Here is a 13,099-nt window from a genome sequence, read left to right as displayed (position 1 = left end):
AGGGCTCCTCCTTATCCCCTCTTCTTTTTAATTTGTACCTCACCCCCCTTATTCGTTCTTTACGAGGCAGCTGTGTCACCGCGTTTAATTACGCGGATGACATTCAGCTGGTCTTCGACATCAACTCTACGGACCAATCCATCGACAATTTTCAAACCACTCTTTGTCACATCAGCGACTGGATGGGGTCGAATCATCTGAAACTTAACCCCGACAAGACAGAACTGTTGCTTGTCGGGGGTGCAGACAACCCCTGGAACTCCACCTTTTGGCCCACAAGGTTGCCCCCCCCCCAATCCTGTCAGCTCAGTAAAAAGCCTTGGGGTCATCATTAGTAATGACCTTACGATGAAACCCCAGATCAACGCGGTAGTGTCCTCTAGTTTTTTTCAGTTGAGAAAAATCCGAAAGATTGCCCGCTTCCTGACCACCGAAGCCCTCACCCTGGCCCTATTGGCCTTAGTCATCTCTAGGATAGACTATGCCAACTCTCTTTACGTTGGCATACCGGCATACCAACTAAAGAGGCTACAACTGGTCCAGAACCAGGCAGCACGGCTCATTCATCACCAACCCAAACACCAACACGTACGCCCTCTCTTAAAATCTCTCCACTGGCTCCCTGTCTCTGAGCGGTGCAAGTTCAAACTGGGCTGCATTATTTTTAAGTCCCTTGCCGGCACAGGTCCTTTGTTTATCTCTTCACTACTGCACCCATACGTTCCTTCTCGCAATCTCCGTTCCTCCCATCTGGCTCTACTCCAGACCCCGACCTTCAAACGTAAAAAACAGGGAGGACTGAGGTTTTCATTCCTTGCCCCGTCCTTCTGGAACGCCCTCCCTCTAGGCTTAAGACTGGCTTCCCCCCTAATCCACTTCAGGTCCCTTCTAAAAACCCACCTGTTCCGCAACGCCTACAACTAACGCTCTCAGCCCCACGGATTGTTTGTTTTCTTTATGTTTTAGCGCCAAGAAACCGCCAGGTGTTAGTTGCGCTTTATAAGTTCTTTTCACATTACATTTTACATTAATGAGGCTCATGTCAATCTGGCCCTGTCAGAACATCTTGTCCGGACTAATGCCCTTGACCCCACGCAGAATGGCTTCCGTGCTGGGCACAGCACGGAAACCGCCCTCCTCGTGATGGTAGAGCATCTACGAGCGGTGTTGGATGCTGGTCAGACGGCGGCGCTGATATTATTAGATCTCAGCGCCGCCTTTGACACGGTCTCCCACTGCATCCTATTGCACCGGCTCGAGGAGATTGGCGTCGGGGGCCAGGCTCTGCAGTGGTTCCGCTCCTTCCTCGACAGTCGTTCCTTCTGTGTGGCCATCCCTCCCTTCAAGTCCAATTTCCAGCCGCTGGCCATGGGGGTTCCGCAGGGATCCTCGCTGTGTCCCACGTTATTCAATCTGTACGTGAGACCGCTGGCTGAGGTCGCTAGGCAGTGGGGCCTGACCTTGGTCTCATATGCCGACGACACGCAGCTGGCGGTTACTCTCAGCGGGGATGCGGAACAAGATGCCCCCAGGTTCCAGAATGGACTGAAGGCGGTGGCCAGCTGGTTGACAGGGAACTGTCTCCAGCTTATTGCCACCAAGACAGAGGTTATGATTTTCGGAAAGAGAGTGGAATTATGGGTTGATCAATGGTGGCCGGCAGAGTTGGGACCAACTCCTACTCCGGTATCGGAACTGAAAAATCTGGGAGTTTGGCTGGATGCTGGTCTTACCTTTGTGGGCCACACTAAGAAAACAGCAGCGTGCTGTTTTGGCCTCCTTAGGGGTTTAAGACCTGTCCTTAAATTTTTTGATGCCCCAACCAGGCAGCTGGTAATCCAGGCCACTGTCATCTCTCGCCTGGATTATGCCAGCTCTCTCCAGGTGGGGGCTAACCTGACAGAAATTACCCGCTTACAACGGGTACAAAATGCTGCGGCTAGAGCGATTGTTGGCCTGCCCAGATTTTGTCCTGTGTCAAATGTCCTCCGCTCCCTGCACTGGCTTCCAGTGAGGAAGCGAATCCATTTTAAGGTCCTTTGTTTGACCTTTAAAATTCTGAAAGGTATAGGCCCCCAAATCATGTCTAGCTTCCTGTCCTTTTACGTAACTACACTCACCCTCCGTTCTCAAGGCCAGGCTCTTGCTGTGGTCCCTAGATTCAGGCTCTGCCGGGCGGGTGGACGCTCTTTTAGTGTTAAAGCTGCAACCATCTGGAATTTCCTTCCGGTTGAAATCCGCCTGCTGGAGGACCTTATGCTTTTCCGGAAAGCTATTAAAACTTTCTTGTTTTAGTCTGTCTTCCTAGTGGTCTTCCCTGTTTAGTTCCTGTTATGTTATGTCCTACCTTGTCACTGCGCCAGGACGCTCCTTCGCTGGAGCAGCTGTGCGCATAACAAATATCCATAACATAACATAACATAACATAACATTACAGGAAGTATGTCTGGTTCTTTTACAGAAGCCTTAATTATTGTTCTTCCTAAACCAGACAAGGACCCTACTTATGTTTCTAATTATCGTTCCATTTGTTTAATAAATCAAGATTGTAAATTGTATGCGAAAATTTTGGCCACACGTCTATTCCCTATATTAGATTCTATTATTCATCCTGATCAGTCAGGGTTTATGAAAAATAGATATTCAGCTAACAATTCAAGAACTCTACTTCATGTTATTGAACAAAGTCGGACTCTAGATCAGCCCTCCGTGTCATGGCCCTGGATGCTGAAAAAGCGTTTGACAAACTTCATTGGCAATTTTTATTTCATACTTTAACATCTTTTAATTTTGGTGATTCTTTTATTAGCATGATTTCGGCTTTATATTTTGCTCCTACGGCCCGCCTATTTATTAAAGGTCAAGTTTCCAACCAATTCTCCCTTTATAGAGGTACACGTCAAGGATGTCCCCTTTCTCCATTGCTCTTTTTATTAGGTATTGAACCTTTTCTTGCCTCTATTAGAAAATGTGAAACTATCTCAGGAATTAAGGTTAGAGATATTACTATAAAAACATTGGCTTATGCGGATAATGTGCTTTTGTTCATCAATGATCCAATTTCCTCTTTTCCTTCCTTGATGGACATAATTGCTAAATACTCAATGGTGTCTGGATATAAATTGAATACTAATAAAACAGAATTTTTCCCTTTAAATGTTTATTGTACTCATGATATGATTCCCATGCGAGACATCATTTGGCAGACAAATAAATTAAAATATCTTGGTATTTTATTCTCTTCATCTTTAAAATCAACCTTAACTTTTAATAGTGATTTTGTTCTAAATTATATTAAAGATAAAACATTTAAATGGTCTTCACTACATCTTTCATGGTGGGGAAGACTAGAATCCATTAAAATGAATGTTGCTCCTAAAATATTTTACACTCTTGCCATGATCCCCATTCAATTTCCGTTAAAGTTTTATAAGAATATTGATAAACTTCTTTCTAAATTTCTTTGGAATGGTAAGGCACCGCGTATTAGTTACAAAAAATTGAAAATGTCTAAATGTAATGCTGGTTTTGGTGTTCCAGATTTTCTTTTTGATCATAAAGCGTTTATTTTGAAACAAAGTGCTATTTGGTTTAATCATTCCTGTCTATATAATCCTCCTACCTGGTTTCATATTGAAGAATCCATTATCAATCCTTTTCCATTTCCCACATTAGTAACAATGGGTAACAAATCTACATTTTTTCATAAAGCCCTTATCCTAAAGTCTACCAAAATGATTTTCAATGATATCGATTCAATTTTTGAACATTCCATGTCTAATACTGTTGAATTATCTCTATGGTATAGCAGTGTTATTAAACTGAATACAAATGTTCGTTTTTGGGCTTCTTGGATCAAGGCTGGTATTTTTTATCTTAAAGATGTTTATTCTAACAACACTTTTCTTCCATTTCAATCGTTGCAAACAAAGTTTGGTTTACCAGATTCTGATCTTCCAAAGTTTGTGTATTTATGTAATTCAATTTTGGATTCTTTTTCTCAAGCTATACCATCTGCTATTCAAGCTGATTTATCTGTTTATATTAACTCTGTATCTTCAAATGTTTATGGTGTTTCTATTTTCTATAAACAATTGTCCAATAATCTAGGCACTAATATAAATTTGATTACATCGTTTTGGAATAATGAATTATCACTTTCATTATCTATTGATGTGTGGGAAACTATATGGATTTCTAGTATTTCTGGATGGTTACCTGTTTCGCTTTTTCAGACTAATTCATATATTTTATTTAATTGCTTATGGTCTCCATCACGATTATTTCATGCTAAGCTTCTTCAATCTGATATATGTTGGCATTGCAATTTACACCCTGGATCTCTACAACATATGCTTTTTTCTTGTTCTTTATTATCCAAATTTTGGACAGAAGTATGGGACATTATTAAGAAAATTTTTCATCTTCAAGAAGATATATCGTATAAAATATTAATTTGCAAGTCTGTAATGTTGTCCCAAGATTTAAGTACTCTTGAATGTAAATTGTTTAATTTCCTGATTTCTGCTGCTCTAAAATCAATTACTTATTGTTGGAAAGATGTCTCAAAGTTATCAGCTCATGCATGGTGGTCCTGGGTTATTTTTACAAGAAGAGGTGCACAGTTATCCTTGTCTGGGGTTTGTCAAAATTCTATATCTTATCATCTATTTTGGTCTCCTATTGATATATATTTATCGAGTTAATATTATCCTTATTGTTCCCCCTTTTTATTATTTATTATTCTATTAATATATATTTTGACATTGTATAGTAGCTCTATTATTGACTTTCATGCTTTTGCTATTATAGTTTCCCTCTCCTTCCCTTCCCTTTTTAAATTTTGTTTTGTTACGATTTATCAATTATTGTATCTTATATATTGATATTTTACAAGATTTTTGCAATGTTCAATTTTTCTGTATGTCTTGCTTATTGTTTATTATGTTTCTGCTGATAAAATTTCAATAAAATATTTTGAACGCAAAAAAAAAAAAGAAATGCAACAGGTCTCGCATTTAGTCGCGTTATAGCTATTGGCATTGTAAATGAGAAAAATTTGTAATTATGTGTTATGAGGTTTATGTATGTGGTGTGTAGTGAAATTATTTGGATTGGAATTGTTAGTTTTGCAATTATGGTATGGAATTCAGCTGTGCTCATTAAGATACACAGGCACCAGTTAACAGGCTCATCTACCATCTAGTGATCTCGGCTAGCACATAATTGGATATTGATCTATTCTGTTTGGAAAAATAAGGTCTGTGCCTCTACTTTTCTTAAGCACCATACACCAGTACTTTGTTTTACATTTTAAATAAAAATTGGTGTATTTATGCTGCCATCTATAAAGGCTATATTTTGAACTGACGAGTATGTAAGGAGTTTTATTTAAAATTTAAAACATTTGACGTAGGTGTTATTGTTCACTGGGGTTCTAGTCAAGTATATACATTTGCTGACAATGACAGGCAGGGGCGGCTCCTCCGCTAAGGCGGGGGAACGTCGCCTCACTGATTTTCAGCACTGCAAAAAAGGAAACATAAAATGGTAATAATGCGAGGTTATTATAATTTTATGTTCAAGGCATGTGAGCTGTAGATCACATGCTTTGCATACTCCTGCCCTCTAGTGTTGTGTCCAGATGTTTCCAAGTTGGTTTTCTTCAAAGAAGTCTTTCTAGTCACAAAATAGGTGACTCCTCCTTTCGGTGATAATGTGCATGAGCATCGACTTCATTGTTAGGTTGTTTTCTTTTTTCTATCGGGTTCCAAAGTGTATTGCTGCCCTCGGTTCGAAACCATTCTTCAGATTCCCCTCGGTGCGCGATCCACTCTACCCTCGACAATAGTGTTTTCGTAGGCGTATCCCACTACTCCGAGTATAGAATTGGTCAAATAAACTTCTATTTCGATTGGAAAGCTTGTGGAAGGCCGTTGTGCCTCACTGTGTCAATCCACCTCACAGTTGATGGAACAGACTCAATTCAAATTCTGTCCTCGGTGCCACGCAAAGTACCTGCGCACCGACTCACACGAAGTGTGTAACTTGTGCTTATCTCCGGAGCACAAAGAACAGAGCTGCGATGCGTGCACATCTTTCCGTTCACAGAAAACGCTCCATGATTGTCGGGCTCGACGTCGTGAAATGCAGAGCCAAAACATTGAATCCAGGCTGGACATCTTCGGAGAAGGTCCTGAACAAGAAGATTATAACGCACAAGGGGACGAAGAAGAACAGGAAGAACCTCTATCCATTTCGGAATCGGACTCTGACATGGAAGGCTAACGTATCGTGAGTAGCGAACACTCCTTGCCCCAAATATCTTTTCAGCCCAAGCAAAAGGCTCCGGTCCCACCTCCACCTTCGGGCCATGGTCGGCACTGAAAAGATGTTTCCAATGCACTGCCTGCCGACTTGGCACTGAGACATGTACCAAAGCCTTCCAGCTCAGGATCGAGTTGGGCACCGAGCCGAAACCTTCGGGCTCGAAACCAAAAACCGCTTCGGAGCCGAAACATTCAATTCCATAACCAAAACCGGCTTCTGAACTTAAACCTTCTGCACCGAAAATTCGCCTGACCTAGCACCAAAAATGTCTGGTCCGAAACAGAAAGATGCTCCTCTGCAGCAGCAGGACCCCTGTTTGTACGTCCCACCTCCAAAATCAGACCACAAACAGAAAGAACTCTATATTAATCCCCTAGCAGGATATCTTTCTACCAAAATGCCTCCGAAACGTAATCATATTCCTTTGAAGAGGAAGCATGTTGGTACTAACCCCTCTCCTCCTCCTCCATCACCTCCTTCCCCACAGTTAATCCCTTACTAATTACACCAACTAAATCTTCTCAACAACTTTTATGATGAGGATGATGGGAATGGTGGGGATGATCCTTTACAAGCAGATTCCTGGAAAGACTATAACACTGACTCATCCACAGATAATGACCCAGACCTTTACCCTACAAAGCCTTCCCCACCTGACAACAATGTGGGGCACATAGAATTACTATCTAGAGCTGCACAATTACATGAAGAATCCCTAGAAGAGGACTTTCTGTTTGAAACCCTTAATAGCTCACAAAGGTCCACTCACACTCTCCCTGTGCTCAAAGGCATGATGAGACATGCAGACGATATATTCATAGACCCTGTTTGTGCTCGTATTCTCGCCCACAAGATAGACAAAAAGTACAAGCCTGCCCCATCAGATCCAGTTTTGGTTAAAGAGCAGTTACCACTGGATTCTTTAGTAATCTCTAATGCCCGTAAATGGGCCCATTCACAAACTTCAGGGGAACCCCCTCCAGACAAAGAGTCCAAACTGATAGACAGCTCCGGTAAAAGGGTAGCCACCCAAGCAGCAAATCACTGGCGTATTGCCAACACACATGCCAGGTATGATAGGGCACACTGGGATGAGATGCAGCGATTGCTCCAATTTCTACCAGAAGAGCACAAGGCTTAAGCTTAAGACCTAGTCCAAGAAGGAAAGCTCATTTCAAATTCATCAATTAGGTGTGCTTTGGATGCTGCTGACAGTGCAGCTAGAGGAATCAATACTAGTATTATTAAGGAATGCAAAAACAACAGTTGATGGACAGAATGCAGAACAATGTCATACATTCACCCCAGTACAAAGATCTGGGCCTAAATCCATCGTTTTTTTGCGCTCCACACCACCCCAGTTCAGACATGGCCATATGCAAATCAGCTTTGACCCTGTGCCTCATGGGAACAGTCCAGCCCGAACTGCCAAGCCATGTCTTTCCTGGACCGGAATCAAGCATCCTAGGACCGGTTTCTGGCTATCAGACGTCTTCAGCCAGGATAGCTTAACTCCAGTGGTGTGGAGAGCATGGGACTCACGTCTGAGCATACCCATCCCACTCGGGGTGAGAAATGCAAAAACAACAGTTGATGGACAGAATGCAGAACAATTATTAAGGAGGCATGCATGGTTAAGGATATCTGGATTTAAACCTGAAGTACAGCAATCAATTTTGAATACACCATTCGATAAACACCATCTCTTTGGACCCATAGTAGATACGTCCTTAGAAAAGATGAAAAAGGATACGGAAATAGCTAATCTATGGGAGCCCTACAGTCTCCTAATCGTGGCTCCTTTTGTCACTCCTTCTATCGTGGATGGTCCAAGACCATCTCTTCAGACATTACTGCTGCACCCTACAAGGGCAACAATCAATCCTCCTTCTCGAGAGGCTTCTTTAGAGGAGGATACAGAGGTAACAATGGCAAGGGTAGAGGTAAAGGTTCTACAAAATGTACCTCCCCTTCTCCTAACAAACAGTGACTTGCCTATGCTTCCCCCTGATCATTCAACACCTGTCGGGGGACGTCTTTTACAATTCCTCCCCTTCTGGCAATCAATAACTACAGACAAATGGGTGACAGGAATTATCCAACATGGTTATTGCCAGGAGCTTACCAACAATCCTCCAAACATTCCGCCACATTCTCACAAAATCTAGTCTCGCCTGTCCAAAAGAGCCATAGAACCTCTCCTGTTCAAAGAAGCCATAGAACCTGTGCCATCACAAAATCAAGGAACAGGTGTGTACTCCTTGTACTTTATCATCCCCAAGTAGGACGGCTCCCTGAAACCTATTCTTGACCTCAGAGAACTAAACCTCTAAATACTGTCAGAGCATTTTTACATGGTAACACTTCAACAAGTGCTCCCACTTTTACAGCAGGGCGAATTTAGGGTTACTCGCGAATTAAAAGACGCATATTTCCACATTCCAATTCATCCCGCTCACAGCAAATATCTCAGATTCATCATAGAAGGTCATCATTACAAATTCAAAGTACTCCCGTTTGGAGTCACCACTGCTCCCAGGGTATTTACCAAATGTCTGGCAGGAGTTGCATCACATCTAAGAAGACAACATATCCATGTCTTCCCATTCCTGGACGACTGGCTCATCAAAGCCAGCAATTACCAAATGTGTCTCCAACACACTCAAACCACTATTCACTTACTTCACCAACTAGGGTTTACAGTAAACGTGTTATAGTCTCATCTACAGCCTGCCAACACACAAAGGTATCTAGGAGCCACAATAGATGCTCAGAAAGCTCTAGCATCTCCCAATGCAGCCAAGATTCACAATATTTCTCACTCAATTTCAGCCCAACTAGTCATTACCAGCAAAAGTATTCATGCAACTGCTAGGAATGATGGTGTCTTGCATTTTAATTGTTCCCCAAGCAAGACTTCACATGCGTCCTCTTCAAGAATGCATAGCAACTTAGTGGAACCAATCGCAGGGTTAGTTGACCGATCTAGTGTTGGTAGATGGCCGCACCCATCACTCTCTGCAGTGGTGGAACCAACAAAATGTATCAAAAGGGCGGTCCTTTCTCGACCCTGTTCCACAGACAGTGTTAACAGCAGACGCATCGCTCACTGGTTGGGGCGCTCACCTGTAAAGTCACATAATCTAAGGATCATGGACTCTAAAGTACAGGAGCCTACCTATCAACCACCTAGAGCTACTAGCAGTGTTTCTAGCGCTTAAAGCCGTTCAAACTCACCTTATAGGCAAAACTGTCTTAGTCCGCACAGGCAACATGACAACTATGTACTACATACAAAACGGGGGGGGCACACTCTCTCCAACTGTCATGCCTAGCACAAGCCATCACAAAATGTATCTCCTAGCAGAACACCTTCCAGGAGTAAACAATCAAATTGCACACCTTCTCTGCAGACAGAGGCAGTAAATCCACGAGTGGGAACTTCATCTCCAAATTCTTCTTCCCTACTTTCAAGAATGGGGATTTCCTCACATAGACCTGCTCGCCACAGCTCAAAATGCAAAATGCCTAAGCTTCGCCTCCAGGTACCCACACCCGCTCTGCAAAGGCAATGACCTGTGGATGAACTGGCCAGGGATTTTTGCCTATGCTTTTCTGCCTCTCCCACTCATTCTGCTGGTAGTTTGGAAGCTCAGGCAAACATCCCTCACACTGATTCGCATAGCTCCCACATGGGCATGTCAACCCTGGTTCACCACCCTGCTGAAGCTGTCAGTAGTTTCACACCAAAAACTGCATCTCAACTCCAGTCTCCTCACTCAGAGCCATAGAGAAATCAGGCATCCAAATACCAAGGAACTCAAACTGGCGATTTGGCTCCTGAAGTCATAGAGTTTTGCTATTTACAATTACCACCAGACTGTATGAATATCCTAAAGGAGGCTAGGAGACCTACTACTAGGGCATGTTATACCGCAAAGTTGAAACGTTTTGTTATATATTGTAACAGTAACAATATCAATCCCCTTGATGCTTCACCACAAAACATCATCTGTTATCTCTTACACTCACAGCAATCTGGATTAATTTATACATCCATTTGACTGCATTTAGCAGCAGTAGCTGAAAACTTACAAAACACTTATCTCTATTCAGAGTACCAGTGAATAAAGCCTTTATGGATGGACTAAAAAGAGTGATACCACCAAGAGCTCCACCTGCACCAGTATGGAACTTGAACATAGTCCTTACACGGCTAATGGGACAACCTTTTGACCCAATGCATAGGTGTCAACTACAATTTCTCTCAGGGAAGGTTGCTTTTCTTATTGTGATCACTTCCTTAAGGAGAGTTGGTAAACTCCAGGCACTAACTGTACAAGAGCCTTTCTTTCAACTGCACAAAGACAAGGTGGTTCTTTAAACCAATCACAAATTTCTTCCAAAAGTGGTTTCTGCATTTCACATCAATCAATCAGTTGAGTTGCCTGTGTTCTTTTCTCAACCTCATTCTGTAGCAGAACGAGCACTACACACACTTGATGTTAGAAGAGCTCTACTATATTATGTAGAAAGATCAAAAGATTTTCGTAAGACAAAGCAGCTCTTTGTTGCTTTTTCTCCACCACACAAAGACAATGCCATTTCTAAATCAGGTATTGCAGGATGGATTGTTAAATGTAGCCAAACATGCTATACAGAAGCAAAAAGAACATTGCCAATACCCCCTAGAGTGCATTCCACTCGCAAAATAGGGGCTACTATGGCCTTCTTAGGGAATATTAGCTGACAACTTTAAGGCAGCAACATGGTTTACACCACACACATTCACCAAACACTATTGTGTAGATGTGTTAGCGAGGCAACAAGCTAATGTAGGCCAGGCAGTACTTAAAATACTTTTTCAAACACCTGCAACAGCTACAGATTAGCCACCGCTTTGGGAGAATATTGCTGTATAGTCTAAGCAAAGCATGTGATCTACAGCTCACATGCCTCGAACAGAAAATGTTACTTACCCAGTAAGCATCTGTTCTTGGCATGTAGAGCTGTAGATTCACATGCACCCACCTTCCTTATCTTAACTACGTACGCATGAACATCTCTATCCTACCTTTACTAACTCCATTCTCACCCTCTGCGGAAAAACAATCTAACAATGGAGTTGATGCCCATGCGCACTATCACCGAAAAGAGGAGTCACCTACCTCATGACTAGAAAGACTTCTTCAAAGAAAAACAACTTGCAAACATCAGGACCCAACACTAGATGGCAGGAGGATGCAAAACATGTACATCTACAGCTTTACATGCCAAGAACAGATGCTTACTGGGTAAGTAACATTTTCCTTTTCCACGCTGAGGCAGTTTTGCCGGGCTAGGCTGGGCAGTGCAGGGTGGAGGAGTGGTGGCACTCTCTAAGGGCCCATGACTGTTTGGCCGGGCCTTCTTGGACCGGCCAAATAGTCATGCACACTTTGCATGTTCTCCACCCAGGCTGTATTACACCTCAGGCTGCTGGGGCAGCTGCAGAGCTTCCCTGCTTACATTGTGTGAAATTAGGCAAATATTCTTTGTCAGCTAAACTCTTTCTTTCTTCATTATCTAGTATGAAAGCACTTTCAAATATGTGAATTCAGACTACAAGTTGTTCAAACTATCACTTTTAATAAGTACTACTCAGTAGTACTACTCAGTAGTGTTATAATGTCCCTATTAATGTCAAAGCCTCCATGTGTTAAAGAAATACGCGTTTTGAACTTTGAAGAGACTTTATCATATTTTATGTGGTTTGCTGTATGATTTGCATAACACATATTTTTAGGGATCAGCCTATACGCAGGCTCGATGATCCGAACCAGACCCCCGGCTAGGTTCTGGCTTGGCTCTCGCTGTTAATTTGTTGGCTCACCCACCTCTATCTTACTGTTTACAGAGCGAGTCAGTGGTGCACCATTTGCTCTAAGCTCCTGGGGAGTTATAGGCTCAGCTCAGCTGAGATCACACTGGAGAAATAGCACATCCACATCACCAAATGGAAGGCAGGTTAGGAAAGACTAGTGTCTTGTTTGTTTTGGGCGAAAGGCTGCATCTTTTTTAACTGTTCATGCTATTTGTCCCTTATTGTTTTTGATGTGTAATAAAGTTGTAGTGCTACAATGCCCAGGAAACAAGGAGGTGCAGCTTCCATTTAAGATTGATTTATTTCCTTGGGTGTGCTTGCTCTTGGCTTTTTACATTTTGGTTACTACTTTCTGTGTTTTCCAGGGAGGGCATAGGAAAAAGCAGGTTGTATAATCAGTTGTGCTTTGCCCAAACGAGAAACCGTGGACAATCAGATACATGTGCACAAGTGCAAGGTTTCTACTTCCTCCTGTGCCCACTGTGAAATGTGATTTCAGTTTAATTTGTGTTGGTTGTATCAATAACAGAAAACAGCACATATTTTTTTCAGATATGATTTTTGGTGTCTCCAATGAAATGTAATATACAAGCTTTACTTAAGTGCAAATAAAAACAAATTGCAGGCTATGTTGCCAGTGAAGTATAAAATCTGACCAAACTGTAAATGTACCTTTAATGTTCTCTCAGATGCACCCAAAACTAAAGTATATGTGGCCACTGCACATTGCTTTTTACGAACTCATCAGGCTGCACTAGTCCAGAAGAGACACAGGGTACACGCTTTTTTGATTAGACAAAAGGCACACATAGTTTTCCTACAGGAATCACATTTAACGCAATCCGAGGCACTCCTACTACGAAAGAAATGGAGGGGAACTATATTCTCCACAACATACTCTGCCTT

This window comes from Lissotriton helveticus, chromosome 12, assembly GCF_964261635.1.
Source record: "Lissotriton helveticus chromosome 12, aLisHel1.1, whole genome shotgun sequence".
NCBI lineage: Eukaryota > Metazoa > Chordata > Amphibia > Caudata > Salamandridae > Lissotriton > Lissotriton helveticus.
The sequence above is the reverse complement of the archived record's forward strand: the minus strand, read 5'-3'. Positions refer to the sequence as shown.